Consider the following 12,223-nt stretch of genomic DNA (forward strand, 5'->3'; position numbering starts at 1 on the left):
CCATCTCCCAATGGTTTCCCTGTTTCTGGTGCTGTTTGGTGTCGGTCTGAACTGGGAATTCCACCTGGATTCTGGAATTCCAGGATTCCATCTCCAGCGGCTTTCCGATTTTGGTTTGGTGTCAGTCTGAACTGGGAATTCCACCTGCATTCCAGAATTCCAGGATTCCATCTCCAAGTCCTTTCCCAGTTTCTGGTGCTGTTTGGTGTCAGTCTGAACTGGGAATTCCAGAATTCCATAATTCCATCTCCCAATGGTTTCCCAGTTTCTCTTGTTGCTTGGTGTCGGTCAGAACTGGGAATTCCATCCAAATTCCAGGATTCCAGGATTCCATCTCCAAGTCCTTTCCCAGTTTCTGGTGCTGTTTGGTGTCCCAGTCTGAACTGGGAATTCCAGAATTCCATAATTCCATCTCCAAGTCCTTTCCCAGTTTCTGGTGCTGTTTGGTGTCCCATTCAGAACTGGGAATTCCAGAATTCCATAATTCCATCTCCCTATCCTTTCCCTGTTTCTGACGTTGCTTGGTGTCGGTCTGAACTGGGAATTCCACCTGGATTCTGGAATTCCATAATTCCATCTCCAGCGGCTTTCCGGTTTTGGTTTGGTGTCAGTCTGAACTGGGAATTCCACCTGGATTCCAGAATTCCATGGTTCTGTCTCCCAGTAGTTTTCTAATTCCTGTTTGGGGTCAGTCAGAACTGGGAATTCCATCCAAATTCCAGAATTCCATAATTTTGTATCCCAATGGTTTCCCTGTTCCTGCTTGCTGTCCCAGTCTGAACTGGGAATTCCATCCAAATTCCAGAATTCCAGGATTCCATCTCCAAGTCCTTTCCCAGTTTCTGGTGCTGTTTGGTGTCCCAGTTTGAACTGGGAATTCCACCTGGATTCTGGAATTCCATAAATCCCTCTCCCAATTGTTTCCTTTTTCCTGTTTGGTCCAAGTCTGAACTGGGAATTCCATCCAAATTCCAGAATTCCACAATTCCATCTCCAAGTCCTTTCCCAGTTTCTGGTGCTGTTTGGGGTCGGTCTGAACTGGGAATTCCACCTGGATTCTGGAATTCCATAATTCCATTTCCCAGTGATTTTCCTGTTTGTGTTTGGTGTCCCAGTCTGAACTGGGAATTCCAAGGGGGATTCCAGAATTTTGTGGAATTCCAATGATTTTCCAGTTCCGGTTTGGTGTCGGTCTGAAATGGGAATTCCACCCAGATTCCATCCAGATTCCGGGATTCCATGATTCCAGAATTCCATGATCATTCTCCAAATCCTTTTCCAGTTTCTGGTTTGGTGTCGGTTCTGAACTGGGAATTCCATCCAGATTCTGGAATTCCATGATCCCGTCTCCCAATCCTTTCCCAGTTTCTGGTGCTGTTTGGGTCAGTCTGAACTGGGAATTCCAGAATTCCATAATTCCATCTCCCAATGGTTTCCCTGTTTCTGGTGATGTTTGGTGTCGGTCTGAACTGGGAATTCCACCTGGATTCTGGAATTCCAGGATTCCATCTCCAGCGGCTTTCCGGTTTTGGTTTGGTGTCAGTCTGAACTGGGAATTCCACCTGGATTCCAGAATTCCAGAATTCCATCTCCCAATCCTTTCCCTGTTTCTGGTGCTGTTTGGTGTCAGTCTGAATTGGGAATTCCAGAATTCCATAATTCCATCTCCCAATGGTTTCCCAGTTTCTGTTGTTGCTGGGTGTCGGTCAGAACTGGGAATTCCATCCAAATTCCTGGATTCCAGGATTCCATCTCCAAGTCCTTTCCCAGTTTCTGGTGCTGTTTGGTGTCCCAGTCTGAACTGGGAATTCCAGAATTCCATAATTCCATCTCCCAATCCTTTCCCTGTTTCTGATGTTGCTTGGTGTCGGTCTGAACTGGGAATTCCACCTGGATTCTGGAATTCCATAATCCCATCTCCAGCGGCTTTCCGGTTTTGGTTTGGTGTCAGTCTGAACTGGGAATTCCACCTGGATTCCAGAATTCCATGGTTCTGTCTCCCAGTAGTTTTCTAATTAATGTTTGGGGTCAGTCAGAACTGGGAATTCCATCCAAATTCCAGAATTCCATAATTTTGTAACCCAATGGTTTCCCTGTTCCTGCTTGGTGTCCCAGTCTGAACTGGGAATTCCATCCAAATTCCAGAATTCCAGGATTCCATCTCCAAGTCCTTTCCCAGTTTCTGGTGCTGTTTGGTGTCCCAGTTTGAACTGGGAATTCCACCTGGATTCTGGAATTCCATAATTCCATTTCCCAGTGATTTTCCTGTTTGTGTTTGGTGTCCCAGTCTGAACTGGGAATTCCAAGGGGGATTCCAGAATTTTGTGGAATTCCAATGATTTTCCAGTTCCGGTTTGGTGTCGGTCTGAAATGGGAATTCCATCCAGATTCCATCCAGATTCCAGGATTCCATGATTCCAGAATTCCATGATCATTCTCCAAATCCTTTTCCAGTTTCTGGTTTGGTGTCGGTTCTGAACTGGGAATTCCATCCAGATTCTGGAATTCCATGATCCCGTCTCCCAATCCTTTCCCTGTTTCTGGTGCTGTTTGGTGTCCCAGTCTGAACTGGGAATTCCAGAATTCCATAATTCCATATCCCAATGGTTTCCCTGTTTCTGGTGCTGTTTGGTGTCGGTCTGAACTGGGAATTCCACCTGGATTCTGGAATTCCATTGTTCCATCTCCAGCGGCTTTCCGATTTTGGTTTGGTGTCAGTCTGAACTGGGAATTCCAGAATTCCATAATTCCATCTCCCAATGGTTTCCCTGTTTCTGGTGCTGTTTGGTGTCGGTCTGAACTGGGAATTCCACCTGGATTCTGGAATTCCAGGATTCCATCTCCAGCGGCTTTCCGATTTTGGTTTGGTGTCAGTCTGAACTGGGAATTCCACCTGGATTCCAGAATTCCAGGATTCCATCTCCAAGTCCTTTCCCAGTTTCTGGTGCTGTTTGGTGTCAGTCTGAACTGGGAATTCCAGAATTCCATAATTCCATCTCCCAATGGTTTCCCAGTTTCTGTTGTTGCTTGGTGTCGGTCAGAACTGGGAATTCCATCCAAATTCCAGGATTCCAGGATTCCATCTCCAAGTCCTTTCCCAGTTTCTGGTGCTGTTTTGTGTCCCAGTCTGAACTGGGAATTCCAGAATTCCATAATTCCATCTCCCAATCCTTTCCCAGTTTCTGGTGCTGTTTGGTGTCCCAGTCAGAACTGGGAATTCCAGATTTCCATAATTCCATCTCCCAATCCTTTCCCTGTTTCTGATGTTGCTTGGTGTCGGTCTGAACTGGGAATTCCACCTGGATTCTGGAATTCCATAATTCCATCTCCAGCGGCTTTCCGGTTTTGGTTTGGTGTCAGTCTGAACTGGGAATTCCACCTGGATTCCAGAATTCCACGGTTCTGTCTCCCAGTCGTTTTCTAATTCCTGTTTGGGGTCAGTCAGAACTGGGAATTCCATCCAAATTCCAGAATTCCATAATTTTGTATCCCAATGGTTTCCCTGTTCCTGCTTGGTGTCCCAGTCTGAACTGGGAATTCCATCCAAATTCCAGAATTCCAGGATTCCATCTCCAAGTCCTTTCCCAGTTTCTGGTGCTGTTTGGTGTCCCAGTTTCAACTGGGAATTCCACCTGGATTCTGGAATTCCATAATTCCATTTCCCAGTGATTTTCCTGTTTGTGTTTGGTGTCCCAGTCTGAACTGGGAGTTCCAAGGGGGATTCCAGAATTTTGTGGAATTCCAATGATTTTCCAGTTCCGGTTTGGTGTCGGTCTGAAATGGGAATTCCATCCAGATTCCATCCAGATTCCAGGATTCCATGATTCCAGAATTCCATGATCATTCTCCAAATCCTTTTCCAGTTTCTGGTTTGGTGTCGGTTCTGAACTGGGAATTCCATCCAGATTCTGGAATTCCATGATCCCGTCTCCCAATCCTTTCCCTGTTTCTGGTGCTGTTTGGTGTCCCAGTCTGAACTGGGAATTCCAGAATTCCATAATTCCATATCCCAATGGTTTCCCTGTTTCTGGTGCTGTTTGGTGTCGGTCTGAACTGGGAATTCCACCTGGATTCTGGAATTCCAGGATTCCATCTCCAGCGGCTTTCCGATTTTGGTTAGGTGTCAGTCTGAACTGGGAATTCCACCTGGATTCTGGAATTCCAGGATTCCATCTCCAGCGGCTTTCCGATTTTGGTTTGGTGTCAGTCTGAACTGGGAATTCCACCTGCATTCCAGAATTCCAGGATTCCATCTCCAAGTCCTTTCCCAGTTTCTGGTGCTGTTTGGTGTCAGTCTGAACTGGGAATTCCAGAATTCCATAATTCCATCTCCCAATGGTTTCCCAGTTTCTCTTGTTGCTTGGTGTCGGTCAGAACTGGGAATTCCATCCAAATTCCAGGATTCCAGGATTCCATCTCCAAGTCCTTTCCCAGTTTCTGGTGCTGTTTGGTGTCCCAGTCTGAACTGGGAATTCCAGAATTCCATAATTCCATCTCCAAGTCCTTTCCCAGTTTCTGGTGCTGTTTGGTGTCCCATTCAGAACTGGGAATTCCAGAATTCCATAATTCCATCTCCCTATCCTTTCCCTGTTTCTGACGTTGCTTGGTGTCGGTCTGAACTGGGAATTCCACCTGGATTCTGGAATTCCATAATTCCATCTCCAGCGGCTTTCCGGTTTTGGTTTGGTGTCAGTCTGAACTGGGAATTCCACCTGGATTCCAGAATTCCATGGTTCTGTCTCCCAGTAGTTTTCTAATTCCTGTTTGGGGTCAGTCAGAACTGGGAATTCCATCCAAATTCCAGAATTCCATAATTTTGTATCCCAATGGTTTCCCTGTTCCTGCTTGCTGTCCCAGTCTGAACTGGGAATTCCATCCAAATTCCAGAATTCCAGGATTCCATCTCCAAGTCCTTTCCCAGTTTCTGGTGCTGTTTGGTATCCCAGTTTGAACTGGGAATTCCACCTGGATTCTGGAATTCCATAAATCCCTCTCCCAATTGTTTCCTTTTTCCTGTTTGGTCCAAGTCTGAACTGGGAATTCCATCCAAATTCCAGAATTCCACAATTCCATCTCCAAGTCCTTTCCCAGTTTCTGGTGCTGTTTGGGGTCGGTCTGAACTGGGAATTCCACCTGGATTCTGGAATTCCATAATTCCATTTCCCAGTGATTTTCCTGTTTGTGTTTGGTGTCCCAGTCTGAACTGGGAATTCCAAGGGGGATTCCAGAATTTTGTGGAATTCCAATGATTTTCCAGTTCCGGTTTGGTGTCGGTCTGAAATGGGAATTCCATCCAGATTCCATCCAGATTCCGGGATTCCATGATTCCAGAATTCCATGATCATTCTCCAAATCCTTTTCCAGTTTCTGGTTTGGTGTCGGTTCTGAACTGGGAATTCCATCCAGATTCTGGAATTCCATGATCCCGTCTCCCAATCCTTTCCCAGTTTCTGGTGCTGTTTGGGTCAGTCTGAACTGGGAATTCCAGAATTCCATAATTCCATCTCCCAATGGTTTCCCTGTTTCTGGTGATGTTTGGTGTCGGTCTGAACTGGGAATTCCACCTGGATTCTGGAATTCCAGGATTCCATCTCCAGCGGCTTTCCGGTTTTGGTTTGGTGTCAGTCTGAACTGGGAATTCCACCTGGATTCCAGAATTCCAGAATTCCATCTCCCAATCCTTTCCCTGTTTCTGGTGCTGTTTGGTGTCAGTCTGAATTGGGAATTCCAGAATTCCATAATTCCATCTCCCAATGGTTTCCCAGTTTCTGTTGTTGCTGGGTGTCGGTCAGAACTGGGAATTCCATCCAAATTCCTGGATTCCAGGATTCCATCTCCAAGTCCTTTCCCAGTTTCTGGTGCTGTTTGGTGTCCCAGTCTGAACTGGGAATTCCAGAATTCCATAATTCCATCTCCCAATCCTTTCCCTGTTTCTGATGTTGCTTGGTGTCGGTCTGAACTGGGAATTCCACCTGGATTCTGGAATTCCATAATCCCATCTCCAGCGGCTTTCCGGTTTTGGTTTGGTGTCAGTCTGAACTGGGAATTCCACCTGGATTCCAGAATTCCATGGTTCTGTCTCCCAGTAGTTTTCTAATTAATGTTTGGGGTCAGTCAGAACTGGGAATTCCATCCAAATTCCAGAATTCCATAATTTTGTAACCCAATGGTTTCCCTGTTCCTGCTTGGTGTCCCAGTCTGAACTGGGAATTCCATCCAAATTCCAGAATTCCAGGATTCCATCTCCAAGTCCTTTCCCAGTTTCTGGTGCTGTTTGGTGTCCCAGTTTGAACTGGGAATTCCACCTGGATTCTGGAATTCCATAATTCCATTTCCCAGTGATTTTCCTGTTTGTGTTTGGTGTCCCAGTCTGAACTGGGAATTCCAAGGGGGATTCCAGAATTTTGTGGAATTCCAATGATTTTCCAGTTCCGGTTTGGTGTCGGTCTGAAATGGGAATTCCATCCAGATTCCATCCAGATTCCAGGATTCCATGATTCCAGAATTCCATGATCATTCTCCAAATCCTTTTCCAGTTTCTGGTTTGGTGTCGGTTCTGAACTGGGAATTCCATCCAGATTCTGGAATTCCATGATCCCGTCTCCCAATCCTTTCCCTGTTTCTGGTGCTGTTTGGTGTCCCAGTCTGAACTGGGAATTCCAGAATTCCATAATTCCATATCCCAATGGTTTCCCTGTTTCTGGTGCTGTTTGGTGTCGGTCTGAACTGGGAATTCCACCTGGATTCTGGAATTCCATTGTTCCATCTCCAGCGGCTTTCCGATTTTGGTTTGGTGTCAGTCTGAACTGGGAATTCCAGAATTCCATAATTCCATCTCCCAATGGTTTCCCTGTTTCTGGTGCTGTTTGGTGTCGGTCTGAACTGGGAATTCCACCTGGATTCTGGAATTCCAGGATTCCATCTCCAGCGGCTTTCCGATTTTGGTTTGGTGTCAGTCTGAACTGGGAATTCCACCTGGATTCCAGAATTCCAGGATTCCATCTCCAAGTCCTTTCCCAGTTTCTGGTGCTGTTTGGTGTCAGTCTGAACTGGGAATTCCAGAATTCCATAATTCCATCTCCCAATGGTTTCCCAGTTTCTGTTGTTGCTTGGTGTCGGTCAGAACTGGGAATTCCATCCAAATTCCAGGATTCCAGGATTCCATCTCCAAGTCCTTTCCCAGTTTCTGGTGCTGTTTTGTGTCCCAGTCTGAACTGGGAATTCCAGAATTCCATAATTCCATCTCCCAATCCTTTCCCAGTTTCTGGTGCTGTTTGGTGTCCCAGTCAGAACTGGGAATTCCAGATTTCCATAATTCCATCTCCCAATCCTTTCCCTGTTTCTGATGTTGCTTGGTGTCGGTCTGAACTGGGAATTCCACCTGGATTCTGGAATTCCATAATTCCATCTCCAGCGGCTTTCCGGTTTTGGTTTGGTGTCAGTCTGAACTGGGAATTCCACCTGGATTCCAGAATTCCACGGTTCTGTCTCCCAGTCGTTTTCTAATTCCTGTTTGGGGTCAGTCAGAACTGGGAATTCCATCCAAATTCCAGAATTCCATAATTTTGTATCCCAATGGTTTCCCTGTTCCTGCTTGGTGTCCCAGTCTGAACTGGGAATTCCATCCAAATTCCAGAATTCCAGGATTCCATCTCCAAGTCCTTTCCCAGTTTCTGGTGCTGTTTGGTGTCCCAGTTTCAACTGGGAATTCCACCTGGATTCTGGAATTCCATAATTCCATTTCCCAGTGATTTTCCTGTTTGTGTTTGGTGTCCCAGTCTGAACTGGGAGTTCCAAGGGGGATTCCAGAATTTTGTGGAATTCCAATGATTTTCCAGTTCCGGTTTGGTGTCGGTCTGAAATGGGAATTCCATCCAGATTCCATCCAGATTCCAGGATTCCATTATTCCAGAATTCCATGATCATTCTCCAAATCCTTTTCCAGTTTCTGGTTTGGTGTCGGTTCTGAACTGGGAATTCCATCCAGATTCTGGAATTCCATGATCCCGTCTCCCAATCCTTTCCCTGTTTCTGGTGCTGTTTGGTGTCCCAGTCTGAACTGGGAATTCCAGAATTCCATAATTCCATATCCCAATGGTTTCCCTGTTTCTGGTGCTGTTTGGTGTCGGTCTGAACTGGGAATTCCACCTGGATTCTGGAATTCCAGGATTCCATCTCCAGCGGCTTTCCGATTTTGGTTAGGTGTCAGTCTGAACTGGGAATTCCACCTGGATTCCAGAATTCCAGAATTCCATCTCCCAATCCTTTCCCTGTTTCTGGTGCTGTTTGGTGTCAGTCTGAACTGGGAATTCCAGAATTCCATAATTCCATCTCCCAATGGCTTCCCTGTTTCTGGTGCTGTTTGGGTCAGTCTGAACTGGGAATTCCAGAATTCCATAATTCCATCTCCCAATGGTTTCCCTGTTTCTGGTGCTGTTTGGTGTCGGTCTGAACTGGGAATTCCACCTGGATTCTGGAATTCCAGGATTCCATCTCCAGCGGCTTTCCGATTTTGGTTTGGTGTCAGTCTGAACTGGGAATTCCACCTGGATTCCAGAATTCCAGGATTCCATCTCCAAGTCCTTTCCCAGTTTCTGGTGCTGTTTGGTGTCAGTCTGAACTGGGAATTCCAGAATTCCATAATTCCATCTCCCAATGGTTTCCCAGTTTCTCTTGTTGCTTGGTGTCGGTCAGAACTGGGAATTCCATCCAAATTCCAGGATTCCAGGATTCCATCTCCAAGTCCTTTCCCAGTTTCTGGTGCTGTTTGGTGTCCCAGTCTGAACTGGGAATTCCAGAATTCCAGGATTCCATCTCCCAATCCTTTCCCAGTTTCTGGTGCTGTTTGGTGTCCCAGTCAGAACTGGGAATTCCAGAATTCCATAATTCCATCTGCCAATCCTTTCCCTGTTTCTGATGTTGCTTGGTGTCGGTCTGAACTGGGAATTCCACCTGGATTCTGGAATTCCATAATTCCATCTCCAGCGGCTTTCCGGTTTTGGTTTGGTGTCAGTCTGAACTGGGAATTCCACCTGGATTCCAGAATTCCATGGTTCTGTCTCCCAGTAGTTTTCTAATTCCTGTTTGGGGTCAGTCAGAACTGGGAATTCCATCCAAATTCCAGAATTCCATAATTTTGTATCCCAATGGTTTCCCTGTTCCTGCTTGGTGTCCCAGTCTGAACTGGGAATTCCATCCAAATTCCAGAATTCCAGGATTCCATCTCCAAGTCCTTTCCCAGTTTCTGGTGCTGTTTGGTGTCCCAGTTTGAACTGGGAATTCCACCTGGATTCTGGAATTCCATAAATCCCTCTCCCAATTGTTTCCTTTTTCCTGTTTGGTCCAAGTCTGAACTGGGAATTCCATCCAAATTCCAGAATTCCACAATTCCATCTCCAAGTCCTTTCCCAGTTTCTGGTGCTGTTTGGGGTCGGTCTGAACTGGGAATTCCACCTGGATTCTGGAATTCCATAATTCCATTTCCCAGTGATTTTCCTGTTTGTGTTTGGTGTCCCAGTCTGAACTGGGAATTCCAAGGGGGATTCCAGAATTTTGTGGAATTCCAATGATTTTCCAGTTCCGGTTTGGTGTCGGTCTGAAATGGGAATTCCATCCAGATTCCATCCAGATTCCAGGATTCCATGGATCCAGAATTCCATGATCATTCTCCAAATCCTTTTCCAGTTTCTGGTTTGGTGTCGGTTCTGAACTGGGAATTCCATCCAGATTCTGGAATTCCATGATCCCGTCTCCCAATCCTTTCCCAGTTTCTGGTGCTGTTTGGGTCAGTCTGAACTGGGAATTCCAGAATTCCATAATTCCATATCCCAATGGTTTCCCTGTTTCTGGTGATGTTTGGTGTCGGTCTGAACTGGGAATTCCACCTGGATTCTGGAATTCCAGGATTCCATCTCCAGCGGCTTTCCGGTTTTGGTTTGGTGTCAGTCTGAACTGGGAATTCCACCTGGATTCCAGAATTCCAGAATTCCATCTCCCAATCCTTTCCCTGTTTCTGGTGCTGTTTGGTGTCAGTCTGAATTGGGAATTCCAGAATTCCATAATTCCATCTCCCAATGGTTTCCCAGTTTCTGTTGTTGCTTGGTGTCGGTCAGAACTGGGAATTCCATCCAAATTCCAGGATTCCAGGATTCCATCTCCAAGTCCTTTCCCAGTTTCTGGTGCTGTTTTGTGTCCCAGTCTGAACTGGGAATTCCAGAATTCCATAATTCCATCTCCCAATCCTTTCCCTGTTTCTGATGTTGCTTGGTATCGGTCTGAACTGGGAATTCCACCTGGATTCTGGAATTCCATAATCCCATCTCCAGCGGCTTTCCGGTTTTGGTTTGGTGTCAGTCTGAACTGGGAATTCCACCTGGATTCCAGAATTCCATGGTTCTGTCTCCCAGTAGTTTTCTAATTAATGTTTGGGGTCAGTCAGAACTGGGAATTCCATCCAAATTCCAGAATTCCATAATTTTGTATCCCAATGGTTTCCCTGTTCCTGCTTGGTGTCGGTCAGAACTGGGAATTCCATCCAAATTCCAGAATTCCAGGATTCCATCTCCAAGTCCTTTCCCAGTTTCTGGTGCTGTTTGGTGTCCCAGTTTCAACTGGGAATTCCACCTGGATTCTGGAATTCCATAATTCCATTTCCCAGTGATTTTCCTGTTTGTGTTTGGTGTCCCAGTCTGAACTGGGAATTCCAAGGGGGATTCCAGAATTTTGTGGAATTCCAATGATTTTCCAGTTCCGGTTTGGTGTCGGTCTGAAATGGGAATTCCATCCAGATTCCATCCAGATTCCAGGATTCCATGATTCCAGAATTCCATGATCATTCTCCAAATCCTTTTCCAGTTTCTGGTTTGGTGTCGGTTCTGAACTGGGAATTCCATCCAGATTCTGGAATTCCATGATCCCGTCTCCCAATCCTTTCCCTGTTTCTGGTGCTGTTTGGTGTCCCAGTCTGAACTGGGAATTCCAGAATTCCATAATTCCATATCCCAATGGTTTCCCTGTTTCTGGTGCTGTTTGGTGTCGGTCTGAACTGGGAATTCCACGTGGATTCTGGAATTCCATTGTTCCATCTCCAGCGGCTTTCCCATTTTGGTTTGGTGTCAGTCTGAACTGGGAATTCCACCTGGATTCCAGAATTCCAGGATTCCATCTCCAAGTCCTTTCCCAGTTTCTGGTGCTGTTTGGTGTCAGTCTGAACTGGGAATTCCAGAATTCCATAATTCCATCTCCCAATGATTTCCCGGTTTCTGTTGTTGCTTGGTGTCGGTCAGAACTGGGAATTCCATCCAAATTCCAGGATTCCAGTATTCCATCTCCAAGTCCTTTCCCAGTTTCTGGTGCTGTTTGGTGTCCCAGTCTGAACTGGGAATTCCAGAATTCCAGGAATCCATCTCCAATTCCTTTCCCAGTTTCTGGTGCTGTTTGGTGTCCCAGTCAGAACTGGGAATTCCAGAATTCCATAATTCCATCTCCCAATCCTTTCCCTGTTTCTGATGTTGCTTGGTGTCGGTCTGAACTGGGAATTCCACCTGGATTCTGGAATTCCATAATTCCATCGCCAGCGGCTTTCCGGTTTTGGTTTGGTGTCAGTCTGAACTGGGAATTCCAGAATTCCATAATTCCATCTCCCAAGGTTTTCCCAGTTTCTGGTGCTGTTTTGTGTCCTCCCTACTCCTGGAATTCCAATTCCTCCCTATTGGAATTCCAACACCAATCCCAGTTCCAATTCCAATCCCAGTTCCAATTCTCCATTCCATTCCCAATTCCATTTCCTATTCCAATTCCTCCCTATTTGAATTCCATTCCCCATTCAATTTCCAATTCCAATTCCCATTTCCAATTCCTCCCTATTGGAATTCCAATTTCCATTTCCATTTCCATTCCCAATTCTGATTTCCATTTCCCAATTCCAATTCTTCCCTATTGGAATTCCAATTCCAATTCCTCCAATTCCTCCCAACTCCTGGAATTCCAATTCCTCCCTATTGGAATTCCAACACCAATCTCAGTTCCAATTCCAATCCCAGTTCCAATTCTCCATTCCATTCCCAATTCCATTTCCTATTCCAATTCCTCCCAATTCCTCCCTATTTGAATTCCATTCCATTTCCAATTCCAATTCCCATTTCCAATTCCTCCCTATTGCAATTCCAATTTCCATTTCCATTTCCATTCCCAATTCTGATTTCCATTTCCCAATTCCAGTTCT

The sequence above is a fragment of the Zonotrichia albicollis genome, unplaced genomic scaffold, assembly GCF_047830755.1.
Source record: "Zonotrichia albicollis isolate bZonAlb1 unplaced genomic scaffold, bZonAlb1.hap1 Scaffold_257, whole genome shotgun sequence".
Classification (NCBI taxonomy): Eukaryota; Metazoa; Chordata; class Aves; order Passeriformes; family Passerellidae; genus Zonotrichia; species Zonotrichia albicollis.